The sequence below is a fragment of the Camarhynchus parvulus genome, chromosome 1 (genome assembly GCF_901933205.1).
Source record: "Camarhynchus parvulus chromosome 1, STF_HiC, whole genome shotgun sequence".
In the NCBI taxonomy this organism is placed as follows: domain Eukaryota; kingdom Metazoa; phylum Chordata; class Aves; order Passeriformes; family Thraupidae; genus Camarhynchus; species Camarhynchus parvulus.
In genome coordinates this window covers 93,351,126-93,376,614 of record NC_044571.1, presented here as the reverse complement: position 1 = coordinate 93,376,614, position 25,489 = coordinate 93,351,126, and the positions used below count along the sequence as shown (strand labels likewise).

The window sequence follows — 25,489 nt, the reverse complement described above, 5'->3', positions numbered from 1 at the left end:
TTTTCCTAACTGGATGAGATTCCAATAGGTGATATTCATTTCTGAGATGAAAACCAGCAAACTTATGAAATTACCAGTGATGATACCCCCTTTGGTTCTAATGGCTGTTCAGCATTCACACTATGGAGTGATTTGTGTGGGAGCTGCACTTATTCTATTGTGCCTGTTATGCTCAAAAATGCCTTTTGAAACCAAGCAAAAACATTCAGGTCACAGAGCAAAGCACGCAAAAGTATGAAAATATCAAAATGAAGTCTGTCACAACAGCTGTAGTGTTACAATACAATCTTCCATGTTATGATTGTATATTTTGTGTTCTGTATAATGGATAGCATCCAGGGAATGAGACTAATTCAAATACTGTTTTTTTTATCCTCTCTGTTCAGTGTGTGGCCCCAAGCCTTGTTTACTGAGTGGCATCCAAGTCTTGCATGAAATAAGATGGGGTTTTGTTTTTGGATTTTCTGTGGTACCCATCAATACAGCCTCTGAATATCTCAACAATCTTGCTGAATTAATCCTCACAATGTACCCTCAGATGTCTGGAATTATTTTAATTCCTCATTGATGAAAATTATGAGAGAAATTATGCGAATTTTTTTGTGGCCACACAGGGAGTCTGTATCCAAGATCTGTTCATTCTGAGGGGTGCTGAGCATCTCCTGAACTCATCTTACAGAAGGAGCACTCCAATAATTCTTGCTCTTCCATCAGATCTGCAGCTCATCTGTAGCATAGACCTCTCCAGTGGGGGTGGGATACCATGGACAGGGACCTCCTTCCTACCATACCATCTCTCTAATCCTGTGAATTAGGAAAAGTGTCTCAAAGGATACATTGCTGCAAGATTTGCAAAGCCCTTGGAGGCATTCAGATCATTGGCACAATGAAGAGTGAAGTTATGACGTTCTGTTGTTACAATCTTATGCAGAAATTTCTCCTTCTGATTTGCACTCCCTAGGATTCTTGCCAGCATTAGGTATTTAAAATTATATTTTTCTAAAAAGTCTCATGCAAGGGCAGTGGTATGGATGTAAGAAATCAACCACTGACACACGGACTGTTTCTGTAATGTTAAAGATTGCAATTTATAGTTGTGGCGTAGTTTGTAACTAGGAATGACAACTTTATGAAACACTCTTTATATACTGCACTTTGTGTTCAAAGTGCATGAAAACACATTAAAAAATAGCCTTATGTTCTGCTACCTTAAGGGTCTGTCTCACACCTACCACATCCAAGAAACTGAGAATAAAGCTCAGTGTCTGTTCCTCTGTTGTGTTCCCTATTGTGCCTACATATTGCAGCATTTGTGGTCTGTAAGATCACACACTGTAGGAACAACTTTCAGTTCTCTGTGACAATAGGGTGAGCTGAGGACAGACTGGCAATAATTGGAGATGAATTTCCTGCCCTTTGTGGGTTTCAGTTAGACTCTCAGCATTATTTGAACTTTTGTGGTTTAATTTTCTTTGTTGTTGTTTTAATTTTAATGGCAGAAAACTACATCCCTCTGGAAGCAGTGAATCTCAGGATCTGAGGACTAAATGGCCATGTTTTCTCCTTCTGGCATTTTAAGATACATCAGCAAACAGAGAAAGGACATAGTAGACCTGTAGAATGGCAAAGGGACGTAGAGCTTCTTATTTTTAGTAAAGATATCAAAAGGCCTAGGATCTGTTGATGTTTAATAGTCTTCTGAAGAAATTTCTTACCATTAGCATACAATCACAACCACAGGCTCAGAAACTGCCCACCATCATGGGGCAGAAGTTTGTTGCATGAAAGCTGCCCTTTTCTCTTTATATGTTTGAAAAAGAATCGTAAAATAACTCCATTGTAAAAATAAACAAGGGACTAAAACAAATAACAAATGACTCTTCTGAGAAGAAGAACTGCCAGTTATGGGATAATAGTCACTAACTACTGCCAGGAGTTTTCTCAATTCCAAGGAACATCAGCATGAGAGAGTTTTATTTAGGTCTACCTTGACTAACATATGTAGAAAGGAACATTTCTGATTCTTCATTTCCTCATTTTCTCAGGTGTCACAGCTTCCTAGCCTTTGCTTCTGTTTATAGTCATCTCTCAATATGTATTTCAGGAAAAGAAAAATCTAAATAAAGATCATAGACTGCTCCATTATGTGCCCTTCCTCTTCTTCTTCTCCTCCTTTCTTGCATTTGTGCAGTGTTGTGGCATCTATTAACTACCCATGTTTTCAGAATGACATTATACAAGGTGCAGGATGTACCACTGTGCCCTAAAAATATCAACAACTGCATTAGTCTCACAATAATTAATGGCAGGCATTATGCAAATGACAACTTTTTCACTGCAAAATAATGACATTTCTTCATTTTGAGCAGAGTTATGCAAAACAATGAATTGAGGATGATAAATCACACAGGAGAATTAAGAAAGCCATAACGTTCCTGCCCAGGCAGGCAGAAAGACAGACAGACCAACAATTTAGAACACATTGTTTGTTCTCAAACCGCTATTAAGGAATAAATAAAAGCACAGCCAGCCGGTCATTAGAACGTATGTATAATTTAGTTTCCCCCCTTTAGGCAACTGTGCATAAGGGAACGTTAAATTCTAGCAATCGAATTATTACAAGTCACAAGCAAATTTTTTTTTATTAACCTTAATAAGTCATTCACTCAGAGACTACAGTCATCAGGCAAATAAAATATATCACATGTCATTCTCTTACACATTAACTAATTTCTTATGCAAACATCACAATGTATAGCAATTACCACTGCTCAAAAAAGCCCCAAAGTCAGTTTCAATTTATTTTATTGCTTTTGTTCGTGGTCATTTCCTGTAGAGCTTTCTTCTCTAACCCCATGTTAAAGGTACAAAATGAATGCAAGTAACAAGAAGCTACTTCTCTGAAATGTTACTGCACTTTCCTTTTTATTGTGAATACTGTTGGAAAAAGATGTCGGTCAAGAAGATCTTCTTGTGAGCGTCAAGAATCTTCTCAAAGGTAATACTGCCTGTATCTCACAAAGGTAAAAAGCCAACAGTGACCAGAGCACCGTCCCTTCCCCATCCCTTTCTCCACTGCACGCTTCCCACCTCCCGAAAGAGCAACCCCAGTCCAGTCCTCCCAGTGCCTCCTGCAGGGAGCCTGGTGCAGGACAGCCTGTGAGCTCCCCGGAGCCACCATTCCCACATTGCTCCCTGAGGAGCCGGCTTCCCAGGGAGAGCGGGACTGGAGGGGAGCTTTGAACTCCCCCTGCGTTCCACACTCCACCACTGCTCCTTACAGTGTCTCCTGATGAAGCGGAAGTGGCTCTGAGCTTTTAATAGACAGCACTCCTGGATCTTTCTTTTTAGTGATTCCTGCTGGGAGAGTCTGATGTATCAAAGAGTTACAGCGATTAAAGCTGGAGAGACCTGTGGTATTTAATCATTTAGTCCCTCCTCCCACCTGAGCTGGGGTATTCCTTATGCTATTTTTCCCGATGCTCTATCTAGTCTAACTTTAGAGAGTGCCAAATAACTGGGCTCCCACCTCTTCCCTGGGGAGGTTATCCCACAGTGGCACACCATGAGACTGGAAATTTCCCAAGGTATTTGCTGTAATTTTACTTCTTTATGATTAGTTTTATAAAAAAGGCTTTAGTTTTCAGACTCCCAATACTGCCATTAGATTTTGTTTCTGTGTAAGTGTAGAGACTGAAACTGCATCAGCCTTCCTCACATCCATAGCTCAGCATGACACTTAACAACATTATCCACTGAAAAATAAAGCTGGATTTGGAGCACCTAAAAATTATCCAAAACCTCTTTTTATTCTTCATGGTCACTGCTGGCAAGAACTGGTATGAAAAGGGATCCAGGACAGGACGTTTACAGCCAGTGCAGTAACACCTCCCTTCTAGACACATCAGCTGCTCCCCTCAGGAAGCACTGGTGGCCATTCCAAACACACATAAAGCAGAGCATCAGCAAGAATTACATATTCCCCACGAGGAGGTTAAACTGCAGAGCTCTTGTGAAGCATAGTGAGGGGCCTGGAAAACCCACAATTCCTGTGTCACAGTGAAGAGTCAATTCCAGCTTTATCTGAACCAAGAGGAAGATCATCCATCCCTTTTTCTTCTCCCCAAATGTTAGTACCCTTGCCCCCAACAAAGACAACTAAGTCAGTCACACAGACAGACAGAGAGCCCAGGAAAGAGAACAGCAGTGCTGGAAATAACTGGTGTCTTTGAAAATAAAGTGGTAGCAGTTGTTCACCCCCCTCCCATTATCTATTTCAGGACTTTTAGGATTCAGTGTAATTCACCCTGCCTTGGAACACTGCAAAAAATTCTCCACCTCCAGCCTCTCATCCGGAAGTTAATAACATTTTGCAGCTCTCCTTAAATAAAATCCAGCCCATCCTGGATCAATAAGACTGATGCCTATTTCCCTAATGGCAGCCGATTGCCATTTGCTATTCAAATCAGACTAGATAAATTACAGTACATGCCAAGGAACAGGCCAGTGAATTAAGACAGGCCTCCTGAGGACCAGTGATATTATTAATCTTTTAAGACACTATCATATTTCTTCTTGACAGTGTGCGTAGACGCTCAGACATGCTGCACTCAGATTGAAATATCAGCTGCTGCAAAAAATCAATAGCGTTAGAAACACAATAATTTTCTGTCTGCAGGGCCCCCAATAAGCAACACTTGTGCTTCTCCTCCTTTCCACATCTATGTTCTAAATGCATTTGTTTTAAAATCCAGGCTTCAATTCTGAATAGTCATTGTGGTGGACAACATTGCTTTTGTTGTCATCCTTTGCCACAGAAGCCACAAGTGTGCTTCTCGATAAGGTTGCGGTTCTCAGAGACAGCAGAAGGTACTCCAGGGTCAGATACTCACCCAGTATACTTCACCCTTCTCCCCACACCCTCCTGCTCAGTCTCTTGCTCTCTCATTGAAGGCTTTATGAAGATAGATACTGCTAGAGCTCCTGCTATCCCTAAGAAAAACATCCTGGACGTGAACTGACAAAGGGAGATGGTACATGACAAGAAAGGAGAAAGCTTAAGGGATTTCTCTTCAGACTGGCAACAGATAGGGTCAATTCAAATAATTTTGATCTCTTTAGACCTGTGGATGAATTCAATAGAGGCTCTGATAGTCAAGTAAGCTGCCCCTGGTTTCTCAACTACTCTTTATGCTGAAGGGGAGAAAGAGTCTATAACTGATAACTATTCCTAAAAGGATATTTTATGATTTACAAGACTAGTGGGCTTAGGGAAAAATGTGTAACTTGGGGGATTGGCAACAAGATGCTAAAATGAGGTTTCTCCTCACCCTTGACATGATATCGGTTTACTGTGTGGAAAAGAAAAAATTCTAAAACACAACAAAATCAGGAGTCTCCACACAGTTCTAAGCTTGAGATTACTCTGCATATAGCTGTATAAAAAACCCCAAACATTTACAGAAATGGACCAGAGTGGATAAATCAGGTCCAGGTTGGCTAAGCTGCGATTTGAGATTGCCAGATTTCTGGCATCCCAGGTCAACAGTGACCAGGAAGAGTTGATGAATGTCCCAGTAGGGTGAGAGGAGTGAAGCGATGAAATCATTCAAGTTACATCACAATTAGCAGTTGCCTTCTGCCCTTAAAACATTGTTAACAGCACTGGCAGGACTGGAGACCAAAAATATTAACTCTCCTCTGACTCTTGCACAATTGTGAAGGCTTCAATTAACTTCCATTTAAAAAGTGGGGCAAGCACGACCTGCAATATAAACAGAGCCCCACCTTCTGATGAATGCCAGGGTGACCTGGCTGATGGACACACAAGGCTGGCTGATGTCAGGAAGGTGCTCATTAGTAAATAGATGAGGAGTCACTCTGTGCAGCTCTGGGGTATGCTTTACCTTCTCTATGCTGAGCAGAGATCTGGCTCACCTCCTTCCTTGGGATTCTTAGCACCCCTCTCTCTGGTGCACAAAGTGACCTGCTTAGACAAAGAGAAAAGTGAGCTGCCATCAGGCTTGCTTCTGGGGAGAGGACAAGCTTAATTAAGGCTGGGCAGTGGATAAGAATTTTCTTCATTGGGACAGAAATATCAGGTCTCAAACTCTCAAATGTTAAAAGAAAAAGCAACAACTTAGTGAAGTACCTTCAGATCTAGACCCTCAAAGTTTTCAATCTCTATGTCACCAGAAGTGACCAGAAAGCTCTCTTCATCAAAGTCTTTCTGCTAAAGAGAAAAGAGGGTGATATGATGAAATGAAGATATGATGAAGTGCTCCCATCAGCAGCATGGTGCAATTTTCCTGGAGCAAAGGAGGCTCAGGAAACACCTTAATGCTCTCTACAGCTACCTGAAAGGAGGTTGTAGCAAGGTGGGGGACAGCCTCTTCTCACATGCAAGTAGCAACACACGAGGAAATGGCCTCAAGCTTGTGCCAGGGGAGGTCCAGATTGGACATCAGGAAGAGTTTCTTCACTTAAAGGGTGGCTAAGCCTTGGAACAGGCTGCCCAAGTAAGTGGTGGAGTCACCATCCCTGATGATTGAACGTGGTACTTAGTGCCATGGCCTAGTTGACATGGTGGTGTTTGGTCAAAGGTTGGTCTTGATCTTGGAGGAGTCTTCCAACCTCAGTGATTCTATGATTCTATAATTTTCAATTAGAAAAGCAGTTACTTCCCAGTACTTTGCACACATCTGAGGAACAGACTTGAGATTCACTCTTGTTCCTGATTCTCCATGAGTTGGATTTGATTCATGCACCTGAATGGAACTGCTCCTAGTACATACAAGTCTTACTCTACTTCCAACAGGTTCTGGTTGTGCCATGTGGGATCTAGGAATGTGTTGATAACACTTCAAAGTACTTGTGAAAATGTCATAGTGAGCCATGTGCATGTGGAGCTCAGCCTAAGCTGTGGGGCTAATATGAGCATTGGCACAAAACTATGCGTGAGCAAGCAGTATGAGGGTTAAGGAGTAAATAGGAACAGACAGCATCATGGGTGAGGAAGGATGGGATTTGAGTCTTCTACTTTTCCAGTCTTCAGATCACTCCTCTGCCTGCTGCTCCTCTGTCTTCTCTAGTCTGCTATCTGTGCCATGTCCTGTAACTACGGATCATTGCTGCTTTGATTTTGCTCAGCAAAAATCATTAATTTCACACAATACTATGGCTAACAGCACCATAGTTTTGCAGAAGATGCCATGGTATCTAAGAAAACAAATCTATACATATCACTGAATGATAAAGAGAAGAGAAACTCACTTTTCCAGAGCAGGTAAGGGAGTAAAATAATCTATACAGCCATGAACATTTTGAGTTGGGTCTTCTGACAAGTTCCTATGTCAGTCCAAAGAATGTGGTGGTAGTCTAAAGTTACCCCAGAACCTGTGCCACATCTGTGCAGAGAGCCCCAAAGGTATAGCTGGGCTGCAGTACAGCATCATGCACACAAAACTCCCCACACCAAAGCTTGTGAGAGCCATTACATTAAGGATGCCCCATCTTTGTGTCTGTAAGCAAACTGAACACCTGAGTATGAACTGAGGTCCTTAGAAAGATGGGAATTTCACATCACTGTATATTGTAACAAGGTGTTTTCACACTAAATTTGTACTCCACCTGCATGTATCTTTTTTCTCTTAAAAACTAACACAATTTATTCTGATCAATATAGACTAATTTCTTCTTTTCTTCTTAGGTACTGTTATATGCTACCCTATGCCCCCCTTTATCCTTGCATTTGGAAAAGAAATAATTCCTGTAGCAACTGGCCATACAACTATTGTTCACGTTTCCCTAATACTTTTCCCTTGGGAAGCAAGACACCAGTGGTTGTTGCAAGACTATGTAACTAAATGGACTTCTTCATGCTGAAAAATACTCCTGAGATTTAAAAGAAGCTGTGCACATCTTCCTTCTGACATTTCTGTTTCTAACGGAAAGGATTAGATGGAGGGTGGAAGTACACAAAGCGCTAAGGCCATTGCTGCTGGTCAGAGCTGCTTCAGAGAAGATTCTCTAGACAGCCTCCTCCGGATAGATCCTGCTGGAATGGAATCTGCAGACTGTAATGTTTAAATACCATTCAGAAGTTAAAACAGTAGTGACAAACCCAGTTATGTTTAAAGCCAGATTTCCATTGCAAAACACCCTGCATGCCATCCCTGCTGACAGGCAATGCCAGGCATTGCTGTCAGCCACAGGCTACAAAAGGAAGAGGAAGAAAGTAAATGTACTGCAAGTTTAAGGCACAGACACATACTGCTAACAACTGCTGTCTGCTATCCTTCCTCACCCTCAGTCTCTGCCCCAAAGACATTGCTCTGATTTTGCAGTACAGAGAACTGGTCTATGCACAGAAATCTACCTGCAGGCTAGAGCTCCAGGACACCCAGAGAGCACTCATCTCATCCTGTGCTTGGACCCTGAAGGTAGAAGTGCTGAACAAGCCCATTCTGTGAGGAGGAAGCAGCACAGGGATTATTGTCAAAGTCCAGTTGTGATTCACAATAATCCACCAGCTCATTCTATAAAAAACAAAGGGAAACTGGGAGTGCTTTTAGGGCAGAAGAGCTGGGAGAAAGTGACAATGTAAGAACTCCATTCTAGATGGGTGGAATAGAGAGTTTGAAGTGCAACTGAGATGGTAAGGAATTGAGTCACTAGATCATGTAAGAAGAAAAAGGAAGATCTGTGTGGAAATGGCCACAAGACAAAGAAGGTGCAAAGGGAAAAGCAGAGAAAACGAAATTATAAGAAAGTACTGTGAGGTAAATGAGGATTTTGAAGTGGTTGGGGGAAGAAAACCTAAGCAATGAAAAGATGTCAGTAAATCCAACCACGTTTAACCCAACCACAGGTTAGGAGTGCCCTCTGTAAAGGATGGAGCTAGATAAAAGGTGTGTTCCCTTTTCTGGCCATGAGCATCTATGTTTAGCAATAACTTGAGAACAAACAATTTTGAGAGCTTTGTCAGATATTCTTTCCACACCACAACTGCAACCTCCCTCGCATGGCCAGAAAAATAACTAAACAAAATATTTATTCAAAACTTTGGATCTCTTCACCTTCTGCTAACAATCCAGCTCTGCCGAGGTCAGAAGTGAGAGGAAGGCACCGCTCTTCACTCAGCTCTGTCAAACGAGCCTGGAAAAGGTAATGAACTTTTCCAGAACAATAGTCTCTATGGTACATTAAAAAGAAATTCTACCAATGCTCCCTGGTTGCACTCTTAATAAAAGAAGTGGAGGGAAGAAGGCCTGACATCAAAAGATCAGGAGCATCCTAATTTCTCCCACTGCTTTCAGTGTGAGTTGCTGCAATGAGCTGCCACACAGCTGGTGGGGAGGGATGAGCCATGGACCTGTGCAATGCATGCTAAGTAATATGTTAAAGCAAGCCATGGCCTCTCTTTTTGTGCGAAGGAACACTCCCTCCAAATCAGGCTAAATCTGCTAAGAGGGGTGGGAGGAAACACCTCCTACTGTGGCAGACCTGCTGCCTTTCTCACACGAGTAGAAATTTGATTTCTCACACTCACACGACTCCATCTCTGTGCTGGAACCTCCGGTGGAGGCACTCCCAGCTCAGTTACAGGTTTTAATTGTGAAATGACAATACCGATGGCTGGCTTTGCTTGAACCAGCATGTGTCACCAAAGCTGATGGGAAATATGTAAAAAAGAGACCCAGTTTAATTAGCCTGAATATTTTACAATGATTATTTTCTACAAGAAAACCATCCCACATCTTGATTTGTCACCTGTCAGGTTGCTGTTCTTATCCACCATGATCTCTCCTTGCTTCTTCGTGTCATAAAAAAACCAATGGTGAAAATGACAGACAGATGCAAACAAGATTTTGGTAATTACAGCCCTGTGGCTGGTGGTTGTTTGAACATTGTTTTATTTCTTCCAATCAAACAAGTCCTTGGACTTCACAGCCCTAGAGCTTCAGACAGGGGTGAGGCTGATTATATTATGACATTACAGTGCAGACTGGCAGATCAGACAAAGTGGATTTCACTCAGTAATTAAACTGCAGTATCTTTCGTCTAAAGTCCAGGACAGGATTAATCGAAAGGTAGCTCTTTATCATCGCGATTAGTGCTGGGATTTGAAGAGTGACTCCACAGATTTCTGATTTGATAGCTCATCCTGGGTACCAGCTTATCAGAGACTGCACATCTGTCTGACTTGTAAAAATAGCATGAGGTCAAGATCTATTTGCCAAGTCTCACCATTTCCTTTATTTTATTTTTACTTGGAGGAAACTCAGATTGATTTAAATATTACAGTGTCCTTTGGCTTTCTGTGGCAGCACAAAGATTTCCATTTAAGACCAGTTAAACTATAACCCTGCCCCCACCCTAAACGGCATTGTATCTACTATCTGTAGTCTGTAGTCTACAGACTTACAATTTTCTCTGTACCTTTAAATGTATTCTTCAGGGTCCAGGAAAACCCACCTGATTGTCAGAAACTAAACAGCACAAATTTTACATACAATAGCTTTTTAGCTGCTCTAAAGTGGTCTAGCAAATGAAGTTCCAAGCTTTCAAGGCAATCCAAAGATTTACTGGATGAAAATAGAGTCTTAAGAATTCGGTTTTTTGTCAGTATTGTATAAAATCCCTAACATAAAATGCCAGCTAATGCTTTTTTTTCCCCCCCATAAGTTTCCAAAAAGCTTTCAATGCTCCCGCTTCTCCTCACAAGGCTAATAAACACAGAGCTGGGAAAACTTTCTCAGTACAGCCAGACAGTTTCCTTATGCTGCTGGCTGGGGAAGCAGCACTCCTGGCACCTGCCCTGATTTACTCACTAGAGGAAGGAGAATTTCTACAAGTAGAAGTAAGGCAGGGAAAAGCAATGGACATATTTTTTTTTCTACTGCAAGAAGTCATTATCTTCAAGAAACAGAAAAATCAAGGTAAGACAAAGAAAAAACACCACTTCTCCCTCCCATCAACAAAGTACAGTTAGGAATTGACTTACGATTGTGGACATACTCTCTACCTAAAATCTCTTGCAGTCTCTTGCTGTTTTGAATTACACTTTATGGAGAATACCCTGGTAAGAATCCCAAGAGATTTCAAAAGTGTATGGGAGTGATTTGGAATTTGCCTTTAGGAAATCATATACATTTTTAGGTTCCTTTCAACAAGTTTTCAAGCCACGGCAGTCACAAAACCTGATGTCCCAAAGGCAACTATTACTAGGTTCCGACTTTTCCCCAACAAAGGCTGATAAAAAAAGAAATGTATTTGTGAAAACATCAATACAATTTTTACTTGCAGCTGAATGAGTTTTTTGAAAGATAAATACTTTTACTGGAAATTGAAAGAATTTTTTTTTGTGGAAAGAAGCTGAAAATCAAAAGTATTCTATCTGAAGTCAATTCTCAACATAGTTTCTTTAAAAGTTTTAGTCTTCAAAAAAAACAAAAGTCATAATTTACACTGTTTTGTTTCATCCACAGAACAGTCCTGTGCCCACCACATTCTATACAATTCAGAATTACTTGGCCCACCTGTACAAAAGGATAATTGCCACAATGTCCTTTGCTATTTTGCCTATAGCAATGTTTCTTCTCATTTGTACGAATCTCTGATGTAGATTATGAAGATCTAAAGCAGGGGCAATCTCTTAATTTCTACCCAAGCATTTATTAGAGACAGACCCTAATTCTGTTTGGGGACTGGGCAGTACTACAATCCAAATAACAAACTAAACAATTCCCTAGGCAAACAAAGTATTTTATTTGCAGTTTTATTCTTATTGTTATTTTTGTGATGGAATTCACAGAGAAAAAAGCCAAATTATTCATAACCATTCATTTAAAGTCTTGAAAGCTATTTCACAGCTCTTGGAGTCATAGAAGACCCTCAGTATCATGAACTCTGATTCCCACACAATAAAGAACTTACAATTCCACCCAGCAATTCCCATTGCAATTCTAATGACTAGCATGTATGGCCACACAACATTTACTAACAGTGATGATCCTAATTTAAGGAATTAAACTAGTAGAATTTCAAAAAATACCTTGAAAATTTGTTTTAAGTAAGTACTTTCTCTGCCCAAACACTTACAAGTGGGGAGAGAAGAGGAAATCTAGCCAAGCAAGCAGGCAGAGGCAGAGAAACATCACACAGATGAATGACAAACAGTGCATTTCTTGGTCAGCTAATAAAGACACAGATAAGTAATACCAGACAGAACAGTCTCAGTAATCTTTGTTTAAATGGCTAGCTAAATATGCAATAAATTCTCACTGCTATACTTGTTCTTTGTAGAGGTGTGAAGGTGTGAATTTTATTCCTAGTCCTGCTGCTGATACTGTAGATAAGACAACTTGCATAGAAAAGTAGTACAGACCACAACTATTCCTAACAAGCTGAAAACAAAATGCAAATGAACTACTGCCGATCCTGAACTCATGCTGTTTCCCTCCTGCCTTTCAGAATTTTCCCCATTTTTCCTCTGAAAATTCTAAAGTTTCAAAAATATTATTAAATAATCAAATAAGCACCAGCCTTTATATTTATATTTTTTCATTTCTGAGTCTTTGTATTATGCTTTGATCATAAATTCAGTATCTTTCCTCCAATCACGAGGACTAGGAACTTATTTTATAAACAAAAAACAAAGAACTTGAAATTATCTGTTTACTTGAAGAGTACAATCTTTAAGAAAAACATCAGCTATTATGACACTTTCAGTAAAACTGCAACCACTGCCAGCAAAGTGAAACATTAATCTAGGTGTGCACATCCTTCTGGTTTTCACATCATGCGTAAACACTGAAATTCCACAAAAAGAGCCTTGTAGTTGTGTGTTGCTCTGGAGAAAAGTTGGATAGCGTAACATGTCCATGACTTCACAAAGTGGTCAATCAGCAAGTGCTTCCCACTAAACAGGAAAGGACTCTTATATGCCAAATCCTGGCTTTGGTAACAGAGTGGTAAATTTCATATTAACATAAACCAGCGTAAGATTTGTCCCAGTGTAAACACAACCAGAATTAATGTTATGTTTTACAGAGTTCCTAAACAACTACAAATTTCTTCCACCTGGAAAAGGGAGAAATACATGTCTTGCAGCATGATTTTTTTAAAATGAAATCACAGCTGAAAGCTTGGATAAAAGTAGTCAGGAGAGGAAGAGAAATTCCCAGCCATCAACACAAAGAGTGACTGCATTTTTTTCCCCAAACTCTAAAGATGCTGCCAGCACCCAGTTCCTAGGCCATATGTTAGTAAAATGAACCAAATCGACCCATAATCCTAACCAGGAGGTTACCATGAGGGCTGAAACTGTGATGCACTCAGTAAGGATCTGTTTTTCTTAATTAAAGAAATAGTCAAAACTACTTTCACTTGAGTCACTCAGACTCATAATGTATCTAGCCTCAAAAGATATTTGACATCATATATTAAGTATGTCAAGCAGTCATTCCATTAATAACACTTTGCACTTCTATTCTGCTTTCTATTTGCCAGTAGACCAAAGCACTTTGTGATCATGAATTAATCAATGCTACCACCACCTGTGCACTGGAAATAGTTGGCTGGCGTCCACTTAATGACCCCGGATGATAGCTGGAGATGTGATCCTCATTTTTCTACTTCCCAAACCAAGCTTTAACCAGAAGACAAAACACCAAGTAAAAACACCAAGTAATGATGGCTTCCCCAAATTCACCAAGCACTTAGTGCAATCAAAATAAATCTGTCAGAGTAAGCAGAGATCATAAACTTTGCTTTCACCAAGGTAGAGCATATGAAAAACAGAACTATCAAAGAAAGAAAATGCACAGATTGCAGCTTCCTAAATTAAAATCAAGTTTGCCAGGATAACAGTTTCTTATTCCACTCATGATCATGAGGCAAGTTTACATTCCCTCTCTCCTCTGCTACGCTTACAGGCAACATGTGAGACTGCTCATTGTGGAAGATTAAAAAAACTGGAGAATAAAAGAAATTAAATTATCTTGATAATTTCTAAGTTTGGTTCTAGGATGGAGTTTCATGAAACTAAACCTGTCACTGATGATTGTCAACAAAATATAGGTTTCGCTAAAAGGTTTAAACAGGACTGGCCATATTAAAAAGCTCCTCAGATTTCATCACCAAATAAATTTATGACTTCAAGTCCCTCTAAATAGAGCTCATAATCCTGAAATACTTTGCTAACTTTTGATTTGGTTTCTACTTAGGTAAAAAGACTGAAGTCAATGGGAGCTTTGCTAGAATAAAGTCTGAGAAAAGAGTTTGCAAAAGATTATTTTTACAGTAAAAAAAACAGCTGCAGAAAATATCTGTGCCTGAAGTGGAAGAAAAAGGTTCAAACTTCACAGTGTTGCTTTTAATAAGGATTATGTCTTCAAAAAGAAGACCCAGCAGATCAGACTGATCATATCTGCTTAGTTGATATAAAACCTTATGTTCCCAGCTTAGAAAAAATAATGCCCATGGACTAGGACAAGATCAACTCACGCTATACACTATCTAGATTTTTAATCCAACTGTTTAAAACATATGCTATCCACCCTGAGTATCTTCAGATTATACATATTTTTCCTTTGTGCTTCAGATTTTACCAAACTGCAGATATTTAATACTTCCCTCTCGTATCCTGCACAGATTTCAGTAATAGGGATGTAAATTGTTTTTTCACTTTTGTTTGATATGCCTTGCAATTAATACAGAGGTTAAACAAAACAGTTCCACTTCCAAGAAACTTTTCTATGACCAGTAGGCATGAACTCATGCCAATCTGGGAACCCAAGTCATATTCATGACACTCAGCAAACGTGCTGAGGGAGCTTTTATACTGTCAGGTATAAACCACATGCTAATTATTCTTACATGCCCATCACACCCCCAGTACACGGTACAAGTAGAAAGATCATTTAAAGGTAAAAATTTTGGCCTGTGGGCTCACCTAAATTGCCAGAGGGCAACTGATGTTATCAAACCAGCATTAATGAAATCAAATATTCCTTATATTATACACCATTTTAACAGAGTCCAACATTTCATCTAATAACTGCTTTAAAAGGATTTGTCCTAAAACACTCTATGGTAGGATTATCATCAATAAATCATACCCTAGATGTGGCTTCAAGTATGTAAAGTTTGGGGGACAGGACTCTAAGCATTTGCTTAAACACAGCTTTCAAGTGCCATCAGAAGAGCACCTTGGTTTAATCACGTCTGGACATGGCTAGCAGACAGGACTTAGCACTTCTGAGAAAAATGTCTTTTGGGAAAAGCAGCTGAAGGCCAGGTGGTGTATCCTACAGCATCTCACGTGTTAACGAACACCCACACTTGAGCCTTTATGGTGCACCCAGTGCATGGCTACCTTTCTATCTACTTTCAGAACTTCTTGTCCTCAGCAAAAATGTAAAAAAGTCAGATTGCTTCTGTCTCCAGCTAAACATAAAAAAAGACATTAATGAAAAACTCTGCTCACAAAACTTCATGTTATGTCCTCCAAGTCATAGTTGAGAAAATTCATGCTTTGTCTCTACAAATTAAACTGGCTGTAATGTATGCAAAATTTCCTCTGAACAAGGGAAAATTCGGAATTGTAAGAAAGAACATCCCTTTTAAGTTTTATAAATACACTGAGGTCAATCCTGACAGGAATTCACAAAGTCCTGACTGAACAAATTGTGTTGGACTGCATTTCCCCTGACTCTTGAATTTTCCTTTCAAGATTACGTGATTGAATTTTCCAGACTAGATCCAGAGTCTACACTAGTCTCTTTTACCAGCCAACACATTTAACCCACTGATTTCAAATGTTTGCCCAAATGCTGTAGGAAAAAGGTATTATTTGCCCTAGTTCTTACCTTCCTTCTTCACACACTGTGAAAACTACCAAGAAGACAAGCTGACATGAAGAGGCTTCTCTTGCAAATCAGAAATACCTCCCTGTAAAGCTCACACAATGCATTGTCAAATTTCAAAATATGAATTTAAAAACACAGAGACTTATCCATATTTATTCAAGATCTCACAGAGTTGGTAAATATGATTAGACAGGGATTTGAAGATAAATAATATCATCTGCTGTCTCATCTTCACTACTCTAAAATAAAAGCCCAACACTGGTAGAAGCATTCAAAGTGCAGCCTATATTCTCATGACTACATCTTCTTTTTATTTCACCCATATTCGCTTTTTTTGCTGGCAGTGGTAGCACTTTTCCATGGCTGCATTTTCCCCAGTATGGCCATTAAGAACAAGACTTTTGGTTCAGAGCACTGAAGCACTCAGCAGGGCAATGGGCACCCACAGAGGAGACATGGGTTTGGATTGGAAGCAGCCTTGGGGACCTCGGTCAGTAGAGCACAGACACGCTATAACCACACGCTTATTGAAATGGGAGACTCCTCAAGCAGAGGGCTCCTGTTGAATTCTTCAGTGTTTTTCTTTCAGGGGCATTATACTGTCTCTGAATTCAACAAGAAATCAAATTAGGACTCCTGGGTTCCATTTCTCTCCTGCCACTTACCATGACAAGATATTGGGCAAATCATTTAGCATAAATAAGCTTCAGTTTACAGAGCTGAAATACTGCACATGGGTGTAGTAAGGCTGATGAAAAGTACCATTATGGTATTATGAAAGTGCTTTTTCCCAGATTTTTAAAATTCCTTGCCAAAGTAGTCTTAAGCTGCCTTGCTGAATTTTAAAGCCTACTCACTTTGTTAAGAATCTCCTTCTCAAAGAAAAAATTTTTGACTGTCTAAAGATTTCCTTGCAGACATTAGCACAAGACTTTAGAATAAGGCTACATATGGTGCAAGTAGACAAAAACAGTTTAAGAAATTAGTGCCTTTAATTTCCAACATAGAGTAGCATAATATGCTAGCATCTCTTTACATGTTTTTTTTTCTGACTTTAGCTAATAATTCTGGGTATGTCACAAAGGGCAGCTGTCTCCCTCTCTGTCATCTCCTGTCCCAGGAGCTGTTCCCTTCCACTTGGTTTAGTTTGTACTTGAGCCCTCTCAAGCAAGTATTGGTATGTGTGGCTTTTCCAAACCAAGGAAATTAACTTAAATTCAGTCTTTCAATGCACAAATTAATGTTCATCAAAACCTTGGGGATCAGATAGAGCAGATTAGAAGTACTAACGGGAGTCAGGCTACATCAATTAATATTTAAGACTAATAGTTTCATATTCAGCCAAATTCAGGAATAGTGTAAGGTACCCATGCTGAGACATATCCACTCAGTGCTAATCTTTACGTACATTATGTACGTGGGAACTGAAAAGAGCTCATACAATGTAAATGTAAACCATTTAGAGCCTACCATGTAGTTGCATCGTTACAATTATGTACCCCAAGAAGTCCATCTTCTCATAACCTGTATAACCAAACATGCACAGTGCTCGCATTGTACAGACAGAAACAGAAAAGTGAAGACCAACATCTTTAGGGCAACTCCCTCATTTTGGTTACTAGGCTTGTGACAACACGCATAGAAAAATTTCAGATAACTTTTGAACTGCTTACAGTCTTCATCTAGACTTTATGACCTATGAACAGAAGTGACCCCTTATATGAGGAAGTATTTCGGATGCCTTTCTTTGTGACAGGCCAAGTGACACCTCTAAGTGCTTAATATTCTTCAGCTGATGGCAAAGGAAGCCGAAATGAGGATGGAGGTACCTGCACCACAGGTTAACTAAATGCCAGAGAGAAGATCCTTTGACCCTGGCATTCAGAAGCTCTGAGCACCTCTGGAATTTCATGAAATCCATAGAACCTGCAAGTGCTTAGCTCTTATGTGAACCAAAGATGCATAAAGAGAAGCTTTCCAGAATTAACACACAATAATTGGGAGACCATGTTGTGAATTCATTAACAGTTTGTTAATTCAAAACATTAACATCATAAGCACAGGGTAGGAGCCTTACTGCTCCTGCAGGTTTGGGGTTTTTTTTAAAGATGATGTCATCTCCCCAGCTACAAATAACACAATGCTCAGACTAGCCATGAGGAAGTCTAATATAAAACACCCCTCTAGAGACAGCATGACTTCAGCCACGATGGACTTTTGATGCTACCAGGAAAACTTTCTGATTAGCTATTCTGCTGTGATAGCACACTCTGTACCTGCTTTAGGGCAAGAGCATTCTTCAGCAAACAGGATTGTCACTGAGGGGTTTCCTTCAGCTTTTGTGAAAATTTTGCAATTGTCTCTTTTTCCCTTCACCAGTGTACTTTTTCTTTCTTCCCTGTTCAGTGAAAAAAGAAATCTGATCTTCACAGATGGAAACTTAAGTATTGCCAGGATGGTCAATATACCCAACAGCCATTCAAACTGGTCTGATAAATGAAAGCATTTAAATAGTTGCAACCAAAATAAGCGACAGAAGGTGGGAAAAGAAATGCATAATTAAGCCAGCTACTAGGGTACTGTTTATGTTTTTTCCTTTGGAGCATTACAAAGTACAGAACCCAAACTATTGCTAGAATTTTTGTATACCTTAGTATCTGCATATTAAATCACAGGTATGTGGGATACACAAAATTTAGAAAAAGTATAAATTACCTTAGCTTCTCCAAATGATGTGCCAGGGCTGTCAACTGGTCATTCAAACCCACTGCCAGGAAGATTGCCCAGTAATATAAAATGGCCAAACCAAATCATGACACCACACAATCACTTTAACTCCATTTCTTATGTGATACTTCTGTGTTTGCATGCAGTACATGTTGGAAATACCAGAGGTAAACAAGATTACACAAATTAACAGAATCATCCCTCTCTTTTACAAGTCACCCTGACCTCCAAGGGCCAAAGTAGCGAAGAAAAGGCAAAGTAATAGTGGAGGGAAGGTCTTCACTGCTGTCCTTTCTTTCCCCTTCACTAAGTGACTTTTCAGGGACTTTCCTGCATGTTAAGCATCTTTTTTGCATTGCTTAATATTGTTATTAATAATTCATATTTTTGTCTTTCTCCTCTCACTCTGACAACTTTTATTTTTAATCAATGGGCATGTGTCAAATTGCTTTGTTATTTATTTATAATGTAAGCTGACAAAAGAATGGGATATGTGGTATAAAGATGAGACAGTGTTTCTTTCCTACGGCTGATATCCTCAGTAATAACTATGTGTCTTTTTCTAATCAGTAGGGTCCAAAAAACTAATTTTGCCACAAATATTGGGGGACATATTTAGTATATTTGTACAGCTGGATGTCTCTCCTCTGTCCCCACAGTCATACACTGACATAAAAGTTGAAAATGTAGATTTATTTGTATGCATGCACATTGTCTTTGAGAAAGAAAGGAGTGTACAAAGGTGTTAATAACAATGTGCCAAGTACTGATGTGCTTATTCAGACAAATGTATTACTAAGATCAATGTTCTTTGTCCCCTAATGCATCAACAATTCTCACAAGTTGTTTATGGCAGAAACTTTCTTACTCTTTTCAGCTCACAAAACCCAAATAGAATCACTAACTGACCCAAGACAGAGAGGAATTCAGTGGCACAACGCCTGCTTCAGCCCCCCTTGCCACATAACACGTGGGAAACCCCTTGTGGCAGAATGCATGGGGGAAATGCATCACCAGGCACCTCCCCTCATAAAGCTGGGAAAACAATTAAATGCTTCCTCACAGAACATGTGAGAAGTAAGCTGTTGATTACAATTGGCTTCTATGTTATACACTTAGAATTGGACTCTTACACCCCTTTCATGCACACATATTTTACCTCAACTGCTACTTGAGATCTCATTTAGTTTCTCTCTGAATTTATTTTTGTCGAATGGTAAAAGTGTCTCTTAGTTCCAGCTGAATGGAATTCACTGTGGTGACTGCCTTGGTGTGTCCCGAGGCAGGAGGCAGCCCTGTCTGGACTGTGGGAACGGTTTGGTGGAACTTGGGATTGTATTCCGCAGCAATGTTTGCCTGCTAGAAGGATACTGCCATACAGGGTGTAATTATTGTAAAATAAAATAAAGCACAAAGCCATAGTGGGAAAAAAAGGGATTAGACACTTTTTAAAAATTTTAATATAAAAAGGCTACTGTGCCATGTGCCTTCTAACTCAAAGGAGGGTGTAGACTGAGGTTGTCTGCTTAAGACTCCTTCTTCCTGAAAAGCTCCTACTTCCCATTTTTCTAGTCACCACCACATCTTGTGAGTGGGGGTGTGTTTGAACTTTTTATTTCAATGCCTGCTGAGATTGTTGGTGCAATAAAGTGACATCCCTTTACATCCTGTTCCAAGCACAATGTAAGATCAGCAGAGATACCTGGTGTAGCTCTGAAAGCCAACCAAGCAAGAGGACACCAAAAATCTCAAAGCCACCATATAGGCTGGCCAGTGAATTTGAGGAAGCACATCAAAGAAAGCAAGGTAGAGGATTAGGTTGTTACAGAATTATGTCATTAGAACAATGGTTTGGAAGGAGGAAGAATTTACTTTGATTTTCAGAATAAATTGAGAATAAATTGTCATGGTCCACACATACACATTTGCTTTTATTTTTAAGTTTGCTGGTGTTTCATTCTGCTGTAATTTATCCACTATAGAAGTGAGAATAAAATCTGAAGCATTTTCTTTGATGTTATCCTAGCCTTAATACTTTCTTTCAATGCCTCCTTCACCAAACACATCATGCTGAGAATAAGCACGGCATTCAAAGTGAGGATTGTCCCTCCTGATTTACAGCTCAGGGACAAAGAATGCAAATGTCTCATTCTTAAAGACCAGTTGGTAACCAGATCTCCTTGTCTTATGCCTTCTTTTGATACAGTTATCAGAGAATCCAGACTCCAGTGTGGCCATAATGGAAGTGGTCAGTTCACATATTAGTCATGAACACCACCAGTGAATTTCCCCTCTCCAACCACCTAAGGGACCATTCAGATTTTGAGTGCCTGAGGAAACGACGGCCATTTAGAAACGACGGCCATTTAACACACTTTGAACAACAGAAATGAAGTAAAATCAGGATAAATCTCAGTTATCATAACTAACCCCACTGCATAATCAGGGTCAGGCACATATGGCAACTAGACAACTCAAGAACTGGAGAATGCTGTCCTGGAGAGTTGCCCTTACCCAGAGAGAGCAACTGAGCAGCCCAAAACTTGTTACACTGCTGGGTAATTAGTCTGATTTCTGATCTCAGAAGTCAAGTGCTCCCCTCATCAACCCTCCTCTCCCAGAAGAACCTCACAGAATTAGCTTTTATTTCTTTTTATTACCAGTTAGGAATTGCATAAGCAAGTAGAAAGAGAAGAGTGTTCTATCTAGTAGTCCCAACAACTTTGTGGACTTTAAAAGGCCAGAGGAAAATCCTCTGGGTGCACAGATGAGGTGGCTGCAAAACAATTAAAAACCAAGCAGCTTTTAAATAAGGCTAGTGTGCTGGAAAGCATGAACTCTCACTGGGTATGAAATAATGCCCATTTCTGTTCATTGTCTTTTCATGTCTTATTCAGGAACACACAAGCAAAGGTGTGTATTGGTTATTCAGCTGTTGTCAGGCTTGGTTTTTCTTGCTAGTTCAGTTTTTATTTTCATATGAACTTGGCTTTATTTAGAGGTGAGATTTTCACAATGCGGAGTACTGGTCTATTTCAGCTAAAGTGCATGGTAAACCCCTCATTGACTTCCATGAATATAAAGTAATTGCTGATTCTTGAGAAGCTTACCCTAAAAAAAAAAAAAAAGAAAAGCAAAACCAGCCAAACAAATAGAAATCTAAAATAATCATTGAGCATCAGTATGTATCCAATGCTTATGGGTGGTTCTCTTTTCTAACCATAAATTTTTCATTTCCAACCAGCTGAATCTTTTACTTTTTCCTTGATTTATATTATGCTTGACTAACAGATGTAGTTACAAACTGAACTGATATAAAATTCAAAATGTCTAAGAGGAGAAAGGGATTGCCGCAGATATTATCGTTACCTATTCAATACATAGTGGTACACACACATCCATATGATTACATTCTGTCAGTAACATGTAGTGAATGCAGCTCAAACTGTTGCTTCGTGTGTTTTCAGTCTAAAATCTACTAGAGATTTAAAAAAAAAAAAGGGGGGGGGGCTTTTCATGGTAAAGAAAGGAGACTGCCTAGGAGTACTGATTGAATGACTTGGATCTTGGGATGACAGTCAAAACAATTGGATCATCTGAGGTTACACAGAGGCTGAGAGCAAAAAAACAGCTCTAAATCTATGGACATGTGCATGCTTCCAAGGACTGTGGATCTTCTGATTCTGAGAGGAAAAGTTTGGGGTATCTGAGGTTTGTTTCTTCCTCAATTGCCACTTTATTTGCTGTGTGGCCTGCTACATTTCTGTATCTCAATCTCCAAATCCTTAAACAGAAATTGTTAATTTCTACACAAACAGCAACACCTTGAGATGGTGTGGTGCATTTTGCTGAAGTTCTTTCGCCATTGACTGAAGAGACTGCTGGCTCTTACGTAAAAAGTAATGGCACTATTGCTGTCATGAAACCAAAAGAAGCTTATCTTTTCCTGTAGTCACTTTTCAAAGTATTTACTTCTGCTCTGCAAGCCTGCCTTATTCAGCATGTACATTTTGAAATTAAATATACTAAGAGGTAAGTATCCTGATTGTATTTACACCATGAGCCAAATTTAATTGTGCCTTAAACACTGAGTAGATGCTTTGACCTTCAAGAGATGCCAATCAAGACAGAATTTGTCTCAGAACCCTTCTCTGCCAAAGTTTTCCGCAATCTCGCTCATGTGTTTTACAGTAATACTTTCTTTTTTCCCTGTTCATTAACTATTAAAATAAAATATTCACATGACAGATTTTTGCCTCAGTTTTCCCACAGCAATCATATTTCCTCACCCAAGAGGATGTCAGGAAGCTTCATTAATTGTTTCTAAAACATTTACAACTTTTCATGGAAAAGGTAAAGCATCTGTCTCCTAAAGGAGAAAAATAATTTCCAAATGGATGAAGTATCGCAGCTCCCCTCTGAAGCACACGTATTTTAATTCTTCACTCGGAGATGAAGAATTCAAGACACAGACATTACAATCAGTTTATCAAGTTCATGTGTATTATCCGAAGACCAGAGCTTGTGTCTTTTTCCCTCCAACTCCTCTTTAATGTCAAAAAAGAGTTTCTTTGTTGAAGTGGCTCTGCAGATGGTGACAGGCAAGAGGTTATGCGAATTAAGCCAGTCATCCCACAAGTAAGAGCATCAGTGAGGTTTGGTTTCCCTTAGATTTGGGTTCTCTTCCGTTGTTACATTCTGGTCATGATATCCACAGTGTTCCCAGTTATGACTGTCCTCTCCCACTTCTTCCTCTTTTGCTCTTCACCCTGCCCAACACTCACAGCCCCTCCAGCTCCCTCTTCCACACGGAAGGGCTGGCACTGGCAGGTGCTCGGGAGGAGGAAGCACCAGACCCATCTGGGAAAGATGACTGGCCCAGCTGGAAGGACAACCCTCACATTGGGCTCTGGAGTGCACACTGCAGCCTCTCTTGAAGGCAGGAGTAATTTCTGCCTCTGCCTCATTTTTGGTTTTAAAAAGCCCCGTAAGAATTGGGCATTTCTGCCAAACTTGCTTAAACTGAGACAGTTTGAAGCTGACACACATTAGAACTGTAGAAGCATTTTAACACTAGGTGAAACTAATAATATAAAAATGATAAGTTGGGAATAAGCTCCACGGGTATGCACTGAAATAGTTCTCTGCTGCCAACTAGAAAAATGGAGATTGAAGATGGAAGAGATTAGGGATATCTCAGGATTACGGAAAGAAAAAAACATGTTGGAAAGCTATGCCTTCAGGATAGGAAGCCACTGGGAGTTTGGGGAGGATATTGAGCCACTATTTGCTGAGAACTTGAATTAATGTACTAAGCCTCTGTAATGATCAACTCCAGCGAACATATCCAGCCTGAGATCCACTGAAGGAATGATTAGCACTGAGTTACAAATCTGAAAGCAAGAGAGCATCATACAGATATTAATCTGCCTTCATGCATAACACAGGTCCTAAAGTCCTGCCTTCTACATGCAAACCAGATGAGCCCCACAGGAAATAAAAAGAAAATTGAGTTTCACGCAGTCACATGGAGATCCTCCCATCCTACCACAGTCCTGCAGATGCCCAGTGCAGCACAGCACCACCTGTGCAGGATCCCTGGTGCCCCTGGGCTGGGGAGGAGCCATGGCCCCCGCTGCAGGACAGCTGTGCTGCCCTAATGCCCCCACATTCCCAGTCCTTGCAGTCCTCTCCTGCCATGGGGCTGGTCCCATGCAGACTCCTTGGCTAACCTGGCTCACGACCCAAAGAATGAATATTCTCCTGACCCCTCTGCAATGTGACCCTGATGCATAGCTCTCGTGTGCTGGGCCTGAAAGCAAACAGAACATTTGGGGAGCCTTGGATTTATCTCAAAACAGATGAAGTCCTTTTCCAAAAGAAACAGGAACATTAAAGTCTTTGTAATGGAAACACTGAGACACAGTTTTCAGACTGATCAAGCTGAAGCAGTCTTCAAGGCAATCCTTTGTCACAAACAAGCAAGTATTTTCACTCCACACCCCACAGCAGACCCCTGTGATATATTTTATTTCCTTTGCAAGCGGCATCGAATCATTTTCCAAAGTCAAATACATCTACCTTCCTTGCTTCTCTCTCTTGGGACTCTTTGAAGGAGAAGGAAAACATCAAGACTAGACTGTGTTGTGGGATTAAACATGTCAGGAGAGAAACAAGAGAAAACAATCACAGGCATGATACATAATACAAAATAAATTGGAGAAAAGTGTGAGAAAAAGAAAAAGCATAGCCAAATCATCTGAGCCATAGCTGCATAGAGCATACATTCCCCCTATGATTTGCCCACTCACCATCCCTTGCCTTAGGATTCTGCTGTACTCTGTTTCACTACTGTCTATCATTCACACACAAAACCCGTGCTGCTTTGAGCTACTCTGCTTGATCATAAAAAGCCTTCCTACCCCCAACACCTGTCCTCTTGCCAGCACATAAATCCCAGGCAGATCTGCCATGAAATATCACCTCTCCACAAGACTTGAGCTTTTGTACTTCTGCACCTTTTATACATCTCACTACTAACATCATTTTCTGAGGACTAACTCACACCACAACTTCCTTTATTTCTAAAAAGACAGGATAATCTGCCCTTTGTAGAACCATCCATTTTTGTCTGATTTCTATTCTTCTTGGAATTTCATGATGTCACATGAATTCTGCATCACAGGAGAGTAGGTGAACTGGTGTGAGGGGAAGATCATCATGGAAGGAACAAATGCCTTCACAAAAGGACACCATCACTGTCTTACATTTATTTACATTTCAGATGTCATCAGAGTTTTGAATAGCTGCTGTCATTCTATCTCTGACACCTCCCTGTGTGGAGATGTTTGGGGCATTCCCTGCATCATTTATGCAATACGCTAAGAACA

The 25,489-nt window shown here is 40.1% G+C and overlaps 1 protein-coding gene across 5 annotated transcripts in view; it reads right to left on the bottom strand.

Moving 5' to 3' along the window:
* ZBTB20 (zinc finger and BTB domain containing 20) overlaps positions 1-25,489 on the bottom strand; it is a 445,196-nt gene that overhangs the window by 255,231 nt on the left and 164,476 nt on the right. Inside the window, exon 5 of one of the 5 annotated variants that reach the window (XM_030955850.1) lies at positions 5,788-5,986. The exons of the other annotated variants lie outside the window; for them this stretch is intronic. The gene's annotated coding sequence lies outside the window, so the exon portion shown is untranslated. The remainder of the gene's footprint in view (positions 1-5,787; positions 5,987-25,489) is intronic. 5 annotated transcript variants of the gene reach the window in all.